The sequence below is a fragment of the Microtus pennsylvanicus genome, chromosome 13 (assembly GCF_037038515.1).
Source record: "Microtus pennsylvanicus isolate mMicPen1 chromosome 13, mMicPen1.hap1, whole genome shotgun sequence".
NCBI lineage: Eukaryota > Metazoa > Chordata > Mammalia > Rodentia > Cricetidae > Microtus > Microtus pennsylvanicus.
Window position 1 is genome coordinate 64,107,325 of NC_134591.1, and position 12,999 is coordinate 64,120,323.

General features: G+C 44.5%; 1 protein-coding gene across 2 annotated transcripts in view; it reads left to right on the forward strand.

The window, feature by feature from the left end:
* The first annotated feature begins 7,120 nt into the window (after positions 1-7,120).
* Positions 7,121-12,999, forward strand: part of Eya3 (EYA transcriptional coactivator and phosphatase 3) — an 86,729-nt gene continuing 80,850 nt past the window's right edge. Inside the window, exon 1 of one of the 2 annotated variants that reach the window (XM_075946700.1) lies at positions 7,121-7,291. The gene's annotated coding sequence lies outside the window, so the exon portion shown is untranslated. The remainder of the gene's footprint in view (positions 7,292-12,999) is intronic. The other variant, XM_075946701.1, reaches the window with a different exon arrangement.

Here is a 12,999-nt window from a genome sequence, read left to right on the forward strand (position 1 = left end):
ATTTATTTATTTATTATGTATACAGTGTGTGGCCTGCAGCATGTGTGCCTGCAGGCCAGAAAAGGCACCAGACCTCATTATAGATGGTTGTGAGCAACCGTGTGGTTGCTGGGAATTGAACTCAGGACCTCTGGAAGAGCAGCCAGTGCTCGTAACTGCTGAGTCATCTCTCCAGTCCAAGACATTTTTTTCCCCCTGAAACAGGGTTTTGCTATGTATGCCAATATCACCTTGGACTAGCAGCAATTCTCCTGCCTCAGCCAGATGAGTGCTGGGCCCCAGGTATGCATCCAGCCCTACAGTTGAGCATGGATTCTTGGCAGTCCCATAGTTCCCTCTGGCATTTCCTTGCTGAACCTACCTAGTGTGACTCCCGTAATTTTCCTCAGAAGTCTAGTTCGTGAGTCATTTTACTGTCACTTTGAAGCTTTCCTGAGTTTCCCTGAGGTAGCCCAGAACGGATGTGTTTTTCTAAAGAGCGACTCTGGCTCATGACCAAATAGCATCTGAGCATGGCCACTTTGGGTTGAGCGGAGTCCCTGGGGACAAGCCTTTCTGCCTCGTGTCTTCCCATTTTCCACCCCTAACTACAGAGTGGCTGAAGTTCAGAGAAACGCGGGAGGGCGTGATTGTGGGAAAGCGGAGGGAGCAGCAGGAAAGCGTGAGAGCCCTGCCGTTTCCTCCTCGGCTGGATGGCTCTCTTAGGGTGTTTTCTGGGGGTTTTTGAGACAATGATGGGACTGGTGGGAAGGATACTGACGTCATCCGTATCTACTCTGTGCCAGGTATGTGAATTTTCCATGACTCTCTGGATCCTCATCACACTCCCCGAAAGTTAAGAGGGAGATGCTCCATTGTGTAGCCGAGGAAACTAAGGTCCAGAAGTGGCAAGCGTTGCATCCATGCCTTGAAGTGGGAAGCACTGTGTCCAAGCCATGAAATGGGAAGTGCTGTGTCCATGCCTTGCTGCCCATGAAGATTAAGTCAGGCTCAGATGAAAGAAGAGCCAGGTTCTAACTGCACGTTAGCCCTCCATCCTTGGATGGTTCACTTTACACTCACGTTCTAGTTAAAGTGCGGTGAAGCGGCTGGGTGCCTGGAGGTACATTCAGTGAAAGGGTGCACACTGCTCTTGCAGAGGACCCACAATTGTCTGTTACCCCGGGTCCAAAAGATTAATCGCCTTTGACTTTTACTCTGCTCACACTACACACACATGCTGCATATACATAGAGTTCAAACACATACATATAAAATTTAAAAATAATTTTTTATTTATTTACTTTTTAAAGGCAGGGTTTCTCTGTGTAGTCCTGGCTGTCCTGGAACTCGCTCTGTAGACCAGCTTGGCCTCAAACTCAGAGATTCGTCTGCCTCTGCTTCCTAAGTGCTGGGATTAAAGGCGTGCATCACCACTGTCTGGTTATTAAAAAAATAATTTTTTAAAATTAAAAATTAATTTTAATTGTGTGTATATGTGTGTGCTGGCTAATTTTATGTCAACTTGATACAGGCTAGCATCATCTGAGAAGAGGGAACCTCAACTGAGAAATGCCTCCATAGGATCAGGCTGTAGGTAAACATGCAGAGCATTTTCTTAATTAGTGACTGGGGAAGGCTGTAAGCCTTTCCTCCTCAGCTTGCTGCAGCCATGGTGCTTCACCCCAGCCATGAAAACCCTTACTAAGCTGGGTAGTAGGCGGTGACACACGCCTTTAATTCCAGCACTCTGGGGGCAGAGGCAGGCAGATCTCTGAGTTGGAGGCCAGCCTGGTCTACAGAGTGAATTCCAGGACAGCCAGGGCTACACAGAGACAGTTTTTTTCTTTATAAAATGTCTATGTTTTAAAATTATGGGTATGTGTGTGTGCTCATGAGTGCAGGTGTTAGGTCACCCTGACGTTGGCGTTACAGGTGGTAGTGAGCCATTCCACATGGTGCTGGGAATTACATGCATCTCTCCAGGTCTGTGCTGTGCCCCCCAAAAAGATAGGGTCTCACATAGCTTAGGTTGATTTTGAACTTACTATGCATCGAGAATGAACTGTTCCTCCTCCTTCTACCTCTCCAGGTTTACAGGTGTGCCTCACCATGCCTGGTCTTTGAGCATGTTAGGTACCACTCTCCCCACTGAGCTACATCTCTGGCCCTCTACATGTTTATGTTCACTCGTTTGATTTTTTTAAATATTTATTATATATACAATATTCTGTCTGCGTGTATGCCTGCAGGCCAAAAGAGGGCACCAGACCTCATTACAGATGGTTGTGAGCCACCATGTGATTGCTGGGAATTGAACTCAGGACCTTTGGAAGAGCAGGCAGTGCTCTTAACCTCTGAATCATCTCTCCAGCCCCTCATTTGATTTTTTAGTTTGTTTTTTGAGACTTTTTTTTTTAATGTGGCCCTGGCTGTACTGTAACTCACTCTGTAGACCAAACTGGCTTCCAATTCAGAGATCCACCTGCCTCTGCCTCCTGAGTGCTGGGATTAAAGAAGTGTGCCACCACTGTCTGGCTTCTCTACATGTTTAAAAGAGAACAACAACAATGAATGGGGACTTTACTTTTATATAGGTTATGGATAAGTGTTATAAGAGCCACTCAGAAATAAGATATACCCCAAAGCACAGGTATTGGCTCCTCTAATAGACAGAATTGTCTTTAGATTTAAAAACAAAATGTGTTCTTGGATTCCTAATCCTCCTGCCTCTGTCGCCCACATGTTGGGATCATAGGTATGTGGTGCCATGTCCAACTTCCTTGGTATTGTTTTGCTCTTTTTTTTTTTTGGTTTTTTGAGACAGGGTTTCTCTGTGGTTTTGGAGCCTGTTCTGGAACTAGCTCTTGTAGACCAGGCTGGTCTTGAACTCACAGAGATCGGCCTGCCTCTGCCTCCCGAGTGCTGGGATTAAAGGTGTGCGCCACCACCGGCCGGCAATAGCCTTTCTTTTCTGTTAAGTTTTGAGTAGAAGAGTCCAAATCCACAGAGAAAACCTGTCTCAAAAAAAAAAAGCCACAACAACAACTACCAAAATCAAAACAACAACAACAAAATGGTAGGTGGTTGGGGAGGAGGAGAGGGAGGATGAAGAGGAGAGAGGCATATGATATCATGGAGAAGCCTCTAAGTAAATACAGACCTCCTTCATCGCTTAAGAGAAAAACAACAGAGCAGGCTAGCTGTAAGTATTGGCAGCAGGGAGGGGAGAGAGAGAGAGACCTTTTGAGTTAGGTGCAGAGATCACCAATGGCAGAAGCTGGACCCAGGAGGATGGCTTGGAGGGAAAGTGAGAGAGCTCAGAATACTAAGGAAAACATGTCCAGACTTTGGCAAGTACCTGAAAGAAAGAAAAAGAAGGAACAGGGGAAAGTTACACGTTGGACAGGCTGAGCAGCTCCACAAGCGACTGCTGTTCTTTGGTGTTTTGAATTTGGGCCTGGCTATGTAGCCCAGGTTGTCTTTGAACTCACCACCCTGCTGCCCCAGCCTCCTGCATGTTGGGAGTACAGGTATGCATCACTATGCTGAGCTTTGTTTGTTTCTTGCTAGTCATGTGACCTCAAGCAAGTTGCTTAACTTTTCCCTAGCACAACGACCTCATCTCTAGAGTGAACCCAATTGTGATTTCTGGGTGCACTTGTAAGATCCAAAGTCAAGGCCTAGAGTTAGGTTTTGTTCTGTTCTTTTTTGTTGTTTTTGAGACAAGGTCTCGGTATTGAGACTGGGCTGGCCTCCAACTTGGAACAGTCCTCTTGTCTCTGTCTCCCCAGTACTCGAATTACAGGCTTGTGTCACCGTGACCTCAAAATGAACAAGCAAATATGAACGGACCACTCTGGCTAGAGGTCAAAACACGAGTGGAGGCTAGGCATGCAGTCTGTAATCTGAGAGCTGGGAAGGGCTGGCCAACCAGGACCTTATAGATTGCAGCAAGAAGAAAGGATTTTATTTTCAAAAGACGCCAAAGACTTGGTGTAGTGGCAGAACGTCTTTAATTTTAGCATTACAGAGTCAGGCAGATCTCTGTGAGTTTGAGGCCAGCCTAGTCTACATAAAGTTCTAGGTTCTAGGGCAGCCAGGGCGACATAGTGAAACTCAGTGTGTGTGTATGCATTTGTGTGTGTGTGTGTGTGTGTGTGTGTGTGTGTGTACACTGAAAAGACACTGGCAAGTTTGTTTTAATTTTTTACATTTATTTGTTTATCTGCGTATATGTGTATGGGTGTCACAGCTTGTATGTGGAGGTCAGAGAACAACTTTCGGAAATTGGCTCTTTCCTTCTACCATGTGGGTCTTAGGGATTGAACTCAGGTCATCAATCTTCGGGGCAAGCATCTCTACCTGCTGAGCCATCTTGTTGGTCCTAGAGCATTGTTTTTTAATTGCTAATAAGGCACAGGACTGATGTGCATGTACAGTATATATTTTGGGACTACTGCCTGGGGACATCTCACGGTTTGTGGGCTCCCTCTGGTGGAGCTGGTGGTTCATCCTGTATGGTTTCAAGTTCGTAAAAGCAAAATACAACAAGCAATTAATTTATCCTTTCATTCAACATGCATTTATCGGGTGTTTACTACATGACATATTGTGTTCTAGAGCTAAAACACCCACAAAAAATAAACATCCAAGTTGGACATCGTGGTACACATCAGAGGTTCTAGAAAGGGAGGAGGAGAATCACAAGTTCAGTTCTACCCTCAATCACAATTCTAGGTGGAGGTTAGCCTGGGCCATAGGAGACCTTATTTCAGAAAAACAAAAAAGACCTTATTTCAGATAAAAACAAAAACAACAGCCCTCCCCAAATACCCCCCCTTCAAACCAAAATCCAAGCCCTCATGGAGCTTGTATTCTCGTAGGCAGGGAGACAGTAAGCCAAATCCACAAGCAACTTGGACAAATGTCACAAGAAAAATCACTGGGGGGTAAAAAAGTCCAAGGAAGATAATAGTGTTCCTGTTTGCTTTGGGGTTTTTATTGCTGTGAAGAGACACCATGACCATGGCAACTCTTTCTCTGTAGCTTTGGAGTCTGTCCTGGCACTTACTCTGTAGACCACGATCTCAGACTCACAGAGATCTGCCTGCCTCTGCCTCCTGAGTGATGGGATTAAAGGCATGCGCCAACACTGCCTGGCACCAAGCAAATCTTATAAAAGAAAACATTTCATTGGGGCTGGTGTACAGTTTCAGAGGTTTAGTCCATTGTCATCATAGCAAGAAGCATGGCAGCGTGCAGGCAGGCACGGGGCTGGAGAAGGAGTTGGGAGTTCTAATCTTGATCCACAGGGAACAGGAGACTGTGTGCCACACTGGACATGGCTTGAGCATATATGAGACCTTAAAGCCTGCCCCCACAGGGACACGCTTCCATCAACAAGGCCCAATAGTGCCTAATAGTGCCATTCCCTATGGGCCAAGGGGTCAAACACAGAAGTCTATGGGGGGCCATACCTATTCAAACCATTATACCATTTAAAGCACAGTGTCAGCGACGGTCTCCCTGAGAAGGCACATTTGAATGAAGATGTAAAGGAGATGGCAGGGTGGACGATGCAGGTGTATGAGGGAAAAGCATTCCAGGCAGAGGTAGTAGATAGCAGATAGCGCCCCAGCCTACCTGCAGGCTTGAAGAGCAGCGAAGGAGACCAGAGTCTGTTTTTTCCCAAGATGGCTTCACTGCGGAGACCTGCTGTCCTGGAACTCATTCTGGCTGGCTGGAGAGCCACCTGCCTCTGCCTTCTGGAACTGGGATTAAAGGTGTGCGCCACCACAACTTAAGGCCAGGGCATCTTAAGTGAAGGGGTGACAAAAGGAAGTTCACAAAGAGGCAAGCATTCTCCTTGACAGAATTAAGTCTTGTGGGTCCCCGAGGCAATGTAAAGATTATGGTTTCCGCCCTGCGATAGAAAGTCATTGGAAGAAGCCCGTGATCTGACTAAGGCTTTAACAAGAGACCCCTGTTCTGGAAGAGGAGCGAAGGATAGCAAGTGTATAAAGAGGACACTCAGAGTCACAGATGGACTGTGACTTGTACTCACGCAGGCGGCGAAGGGTCAAGTTCTGCCAAGACTTTGAAGGCAGCGTCTGCTGACTGAGCTAATTAGATGTGGTGTTTGAGAAAGAAGGATTAAGATTTTTACCAAAGTAGTTGCTTAGGAAATTATTGAAATAGAAACAGTTAATAAAAGGTTTTTCCCTTTTTATTTGTATATAAAAGATAGCTTTTAAAACAAACTTTGTGATTAATCTAATACTGTATTTGTAATTTGGGTTTTTTTTCTTGAGGGTCTCTGAGACTGAATACACTGAAGACTCTAGAAAAGTTGTTTCCACGTCCATTCCTTGCTCACAATTGAGTTGTATTTTAAAGTTAATGATGCATTAAAAAAAATGTTCCTCTGCGCGTGGTGGTGGTCTATGCCATATGCCTTTAATCCCAACAATTGGTAGGCAGGGGCAGGCAGAATTTTGAGTTCGAGGAGGCTAGCCTGGTCTACAGAGTGAGTTCCAGGACAGCCAGGGCTACACAGAGAAACCCTGTCTAGAAAAACCAAAACTAACAAACAAAAAGCCCAACCAAACAACCAAACAAAAACTTTCTGGAAACAATGCACACAATGAAGGTGACTGCAAGTGTAACATGCTACTAGGCACAAACTAAAATTTCGGATAAAAACGTTCACTCTGAGTTAGTCTTCCGAGTGTCTTCAAAACTTCCCATTCCTTTTCCTCTCCCAGCTTTTCTAAATCTACGAATCGCAGTCGGTATTCCAGCCTTACTGCACCTTTACCGTAGGAATCACACGCTTTTTAAAGAACTTTTTAAAAAATGAGAGCTGTTAACGTGGAGGCACAAGCCTGTAATACCAATCCTTGGCTTAAGGAAGAGGATCGTGATTTCGAGACCAACCTGTGCTACGTAATGAGACCTTTATTTTGATGGGGGGGGGGCACAGAAAAGCGGGAGGCTGCAGAGCAGCACCAGGATCTGGCAAAGTGCTCAGAAAAAGACGTGAAGAACGTAAGATCCCGAGACTCAATCAGCGACCTAAGTAGGCGACGTGGGCGGGGCCTGGACCTTTCCCCGCCCCGAGAAGCCTGACGCGTACTCAGGGTTCGGGCGGAACGAAGTGTGGATTATGAGGCGGCCCCGTACGGTTACTTCCGGTTCCTAGGGATGCTCATCCGGGTCACGCTAACGCCGCGGTTTCCGCCACTCTGTTGGTTCCAGAGTGGGTCCGTAGCGGTCCCATGTTGTGCCGTGGGGCGTCTGCAGCCTTCGGGTGAGTCTTCGCCGCCTCCGTCGCCGCCGCCAGGGTGTGAGCGCGGCGGCTCGGGTGCAGCCTGCAGGGCGACTGCTGAAGAGTTCTTTCCCGGTCCTGCTGGGTGGGGGGTCCCTCCGCCGGCCCCTTGTCCCTGCCGGTCTCCCCTCGAGCCTTTCCCTTCACGCTGGCCTCGCCCCTTCCTCCGCCCGGCCTCTGCCTCTGCACCGGTGTGTTGAGAGCCGGGAGCGTTGGGGTTCAGCTCCGTCCCTCAGCTCTCCTCACCTGTGACCCTTGCCCCCTCCAGGGACTGGTAGATGACAAGAGAGTTTCGCCTGCTTTGGCGGAGCAGCGGGACGAGGGCTCCCTCCGTGCCACGGTCAGGGCCGACTTCTCCTGCCCGGGGCAAGTTTTGCCCCGAGGCAGGGGTTGGACCGAACCCTGCTCGCTTCCCAAGCTTGCGAATAACAAAGGCGTTCCCGGCTCCTCGCTCTGCCTTAGTTTTCCGGGCTCTCGGAAGAACAGCGAACAGGTGGCGGGCTCGCCTTTGGGCTTGTGTGGTCTTGTTAATTGACAGGTCTCGAGTACGTCCTGTCCGTTTTTTGTCCTCTGCCCCGCGAGAATGGATGTGCACAGCTGAGGCCAGAATGCGGATGCTCTGCGCTCGTCACGGATTTTAAGTTAGAGGACAGGTGTCAGGACGGAGGACCGCGTTTGCTGGGCGATTACCAGCCCTGGCTTTATAAACTTCACTCTCAGAACGTCTTAGTGTGGCCGTACTGTTTTCTGCTAGAATTCGCTACTGAAACCCAAAAGTAACTTTCATTACAAGCCAGACATTACCTCTTAGAATGTTATCTTAACTTTTTAGTGTTGCCAGCATAGTTTAGGAACCATGATTTTCTTGTTTTGAGATGAAAGTCTACCTTACATTCTCTGGAGATTTTTAGTGATCTGTAATGTGAAGAGATTAGATTTAGTAATGGTTTGTATCCTGGTTCTCAAATTTTGTGATGTAGAGGTACAAGTTTGGATAATTCGCTGCCCTCTCAGGTTTTGGATGTTTGTAGCATTTTATTGCAGCCGTCATTTTCTTTTGTGTGTCTAAAATTCAGTATTAATAATTTGACACGAACAGAACGAATCCAGCGTTTCTCATTGGTTTCTCTTGGCTGAGTTCTCCTCATATACACACGTGAGAGTGTAGCATAGCCTGGCTTAGTCCGAAACTGGGCGCTCTCTTCACCTATTTTTAGCAAAGAACTTTGGAGCTTGTCCATGTTAGTCTTGGATGCCCCCGAGAAAGACCCTTGTCATTGGCTTTCAGGGTTTAACTGGTGAGGGAAGCCCCTATGAAATTTATCTGTCCACCTTGTATCTACCCTGGAAGATTAGCCTGACTGCCTCGTTTCCCATCTTTGAAAACAACCCCAGTAACCGTGGCTGGCTCCAGTGACTTCTTTGCCCCTAGGTTTGAAGAATATTTCTTTCTAAAATATAATTGGCACACAACTTTCAACTCTTTTTACTTCCGAACTTTATATTTCTTTTCTCCTCTTCTTTACCTTTCCCCCCCTCCTTTCTCCCCTTTTTTGTGATGTGTTTTGACCCAGGCTGGCCAGGCTTGCTGTGTAGCTGAGGATGGCCCTAAACTCCTTCTTGATCCTTCCACCTCCACCTTCTAAATTCTGGATTACAGGCCCGTGCCATCATGCTTGAATGTTTCTTAAGCTTATTTTCAGGCCAAACCCAGTGAGATTTTTATGATCTATAGCCAAAGGGAATTCATTGTTCAAACGTACTCCTTCATGATACCTAGCTTTAAGAATTAATGATGATTTTTCCAAAGTCTTTTATTTATTTTTCCTTTTTTTTTTATTTAACTGTGTATAACTGCCTGGTGCCAGAGGAGACCAGAAGAAGGCTTCACATTCCCTTGAACTGGAGTTAAAGATGGTTGTGAGCTGTCATGTGGGTGCTAGGACTCAAGCCTGGGTCCTCTGGAAGAGCAGCTTGTTCCTTTAACCACTGAACCATTCTCCAGCCCACCAACATTGGGTTTTCTTTTTGTTTGTTTGTTTGGTTTTTGAAACAGGATTTCTCTGTAGCTTTGGAACCTGTCCTGGAACTAGCTCTTGTAGACCAGGCTGGCCTCGAACTCACAGAGATCTGCCTGCCTCTGCCTCCTGAGTGCTGGGATTAAAGGCGTGCACCACCACCGCCTGGCCAAGATTGGGTTTTTTAAAAGAAGTCCTGCACTTGCATTCGGAGTGATGAGTTTTAGTTCTTTGCAAGCTGTGGACTAGTGAGCACAATATAGTATTTGGTGGGCCATATTGATGGACTTAGGATATAGGATTGAAACTCTTAGGATCAAAGATCTATGCCATGACCTAGGCAATGGTGGCGCATTTCTTTTTAATCTTTGCACTTGGGAGGCAGAGGCAGGTAGCTGTTGGTTTGTTTCAGGCCAGACTGTGTCTCCAAAATAAAAAAACAAAACCTGTAATGTTGATTTGCCATTAAAAGGGACTAGAGAAACTAACAATACAGAAGTAGAAGTTAGCTTTTTAAAAGTGATAATGTCGTGTTGTGGTCTAAATTCTGCACAGACACTCCTAAATGAAATGAAGCTTCTCTACTGCCACTGGAGCAGCCGTGCTCACGGACAGAACACTGATAGACCAGACAGAAGAACGTGCCTTTCTTACTTGGCTGCTGTCTTAGTTACTGTTCTATTGCTGTGAGGAGACATCATGACCAAGGCCACTCTTACAAAGAAAAGCATTAAATTGGGGGCTTGCTTACAGTTTTAAAGGGTTAATCCATGAACTTGGCAGGAAGCAGTCAGGAGAGAATGTGCAAGAACTTGAGACTGAGCCTGGTCCTTCCTTGCCTTTAGAAATCTCAGTGCCTCCTTCAAGAAGGCCATCCCTACTCTAGCAAGACATCTCCCAATCCGTCCCAAACTGTTTCACTGAGGACCAAGTATCTAAACATGAGCTCATTCAAACCACCACAGATGCCAGCTCCCTAGTCATGAGAGACTGGAACTCGCTCTGTAGACCAGGCTGGCCTCGAACTCACTGAGATCTGCTTGCCTCTGCCTCCCGAGTGCTGGAATTAAGGACGTGTGCCACCACCACATAGCTTCACTGTTGATTTTCTATAGCAATTTCTACCTTATGTTTGTTTTAAAGTCTGAGAGCTCAATTTAGAAAGCATTCCTGCATGTTTTATACCTACCACGCTTTCTTGCTTTGGCTTGATCATTCTGGTGGTTATTTTTGTTAACTTACTTGTTACTGTACTTTGTCACAATTGTTTTAATTTTTTCCCTTGTGTTCTATGATATTTAAATGATGATGCAATTTTAAATATTTTAGAAGCAAAATATACCTCCAACCTGTCCTTACCACTGTTTTTTGGATTTGTGATTGCCTGCACTACTTCATGACTTCATCTTCTTTCTTACCACAAATAAAAAGGCTCTCATAAAGTTTTCTTTTTAGTAGTTATTTGTCTAAAAGATTTTTGTGTATTGCAGGTGATTATATATTATGTAGTTTGTGCATCATTTAAATGGAGGGCTGGAAAGATAGCTCAGCGGTTAAGAGCACTGACTGCCCTTCCAGAGGACTTGGGTTCACTTCCCAGTGCCCACTTGACAGCTAACAACTGTCTGTAATTCTAAGATTTGATACCTTCACGCAGACATGCTTGTGGGCAGAACACCAATGTGCATAAAGTAAGAGTAAATAGATTATTTAAAGAAAAATAAATGGAAGAAGGCTAGTTCAAATAGAAATGTACAGAGTTAGGACTGGGTTATTGTTCCATAAATGCTCGTAAATAGTTTATAGCGAAGTGTTGAATTTACAGTAAAGTACTAAGAAAGAGCTGGATTTTATGTTTTACATTAGAGAACATAGCACACGATGGAACATTCTATCTTGGAGCCATTGAATTGACCCAAGTCATAAGGTATCTAGTTAGTAAATGTGGAAGTTTTGGGGTGTTTTTTTGTCACCTCCCTGAAGTATTTTATTTATAGTAAATTTAAAAGTTAGACATTTAAGCAAGGTGATGAAAGTACATGCCTTTAATCCCAGCACTTGGGAGGCAGAGGCAGGCAGATCTCTGTGAGTTTGAGGCCAACATTGTCTACAGAGCTAGTTCTTGGACTGCCAGGGCTGCACAGGGAAACCCTGTCTTGAAAAATTCATTCTTCCCCCAAAATCATAATAAACCAGAAATTTAAAGCAAAGAACTCATAATATTTATCTTTAATGTTTCCCCCTTTTGAGCATGCAGAATTATTTTAAATCACAAGAAATCTATAGTTTAAACCTGACTTTCTTTTTCTTTTGAGATGGAGTTCACATAGCCCAATCTGGCCTCCAACTCCCTGTATAGATTAGGATGACCTTGACCTCTTAACCTCCTGCCTCCCTCTCCCAAATGTTGGGATTACAGGCATGTGCCACCATGTGTACCCTAATAGTGGTTTATTTTAAACAAGTTAACAGACCAGTCCAGTGTAGATAGTATTTAATATCTTATAGATCCTACAGATTGTGGTGGATGCACTTTAACTTATTACTTTGGTTAATATTTGTACCAGCTAGATTTTTTTCCTCCAGTAAAATAGTGAGCAGTAATCTTTGTAGTACAGTTCTTTCAGTAAATAGAAATTGGATGTCTACTGTGTCCATTATAATATTACGTATTTGGACTGCTTACATGAATCAGATGCTCTTGTATAGGACCAGCAATTATATTAAACTCCAAATCTCATCTTGTTTATAAATTTCTGAGTTAAATAAAGACTTAACATAATTAGAATTAAACTACTTTAAGAGGAACATTGTGCATATTTGTAAGCCTGGCACTTGGGAGGAAGTAGAAATTTTGGTGAGTTTGAGTGAGATTCTGTCTCAGAAAAATCAAACCAATCTAAAAATAGAAACTAAGCTCCCAGAAAATGAACTTTTAGACCTAAAAATGTGTCATTCACCAGTGAAAATGGCTTATGATTTTTAAAACTAGATGTATGATTTCCTCCTGTTTTGAAATCATTTTAGAGTTTTAAGATTATTGTTTGAGTCTCTATGACAGCTTAATAGAAAGATTTTATTCTTTGTAAATACAAGTAATCTTCATTTGGGGATTTTTTTGCAATTGACCTATTAAAATCTGTAGTAAAGCCGGGCGATGGTGGCACACGCCTTTAATCCCAGCACTCGGGAGGCAGAGGCAGGTGGATCTCTGGGAGTTAGAGACCAGCCTGGTCTACAGAGCTAGTTCCAGGGCAGGCTCCAAAGCCACAGAGAAACCCTGTCTCGAATAACCAAAAAAAAAAAAATCTGTAGTAAAATAGTAAACAAACAAAATACATAAAAAGATAAAAGAGGAGAAATAAAGAAAGAAGTGAGTTCAGGTGGGCATGGTGCCTTGTGTCTGCAGTACCAGGATATGGCTGGACATGGTGATTGTGAGTTCCTGCTGAGCCTGGGCAACACAGCAAGACCTCGTCTTTAAACAGACAAAACAAAACACTACATGACAATTCTGTCAGATATTATTCTATTCTAAATGGTTCATACATTATTAACTCCACCTCTTACAGAATTATGAGTATATTCTAATTTTCCATATGAAGAAACAGAGTACAGAGTATATAACTTGCCCAAAGTAACAAGGCTACTTAGGCAGATTTGAATTTGGTC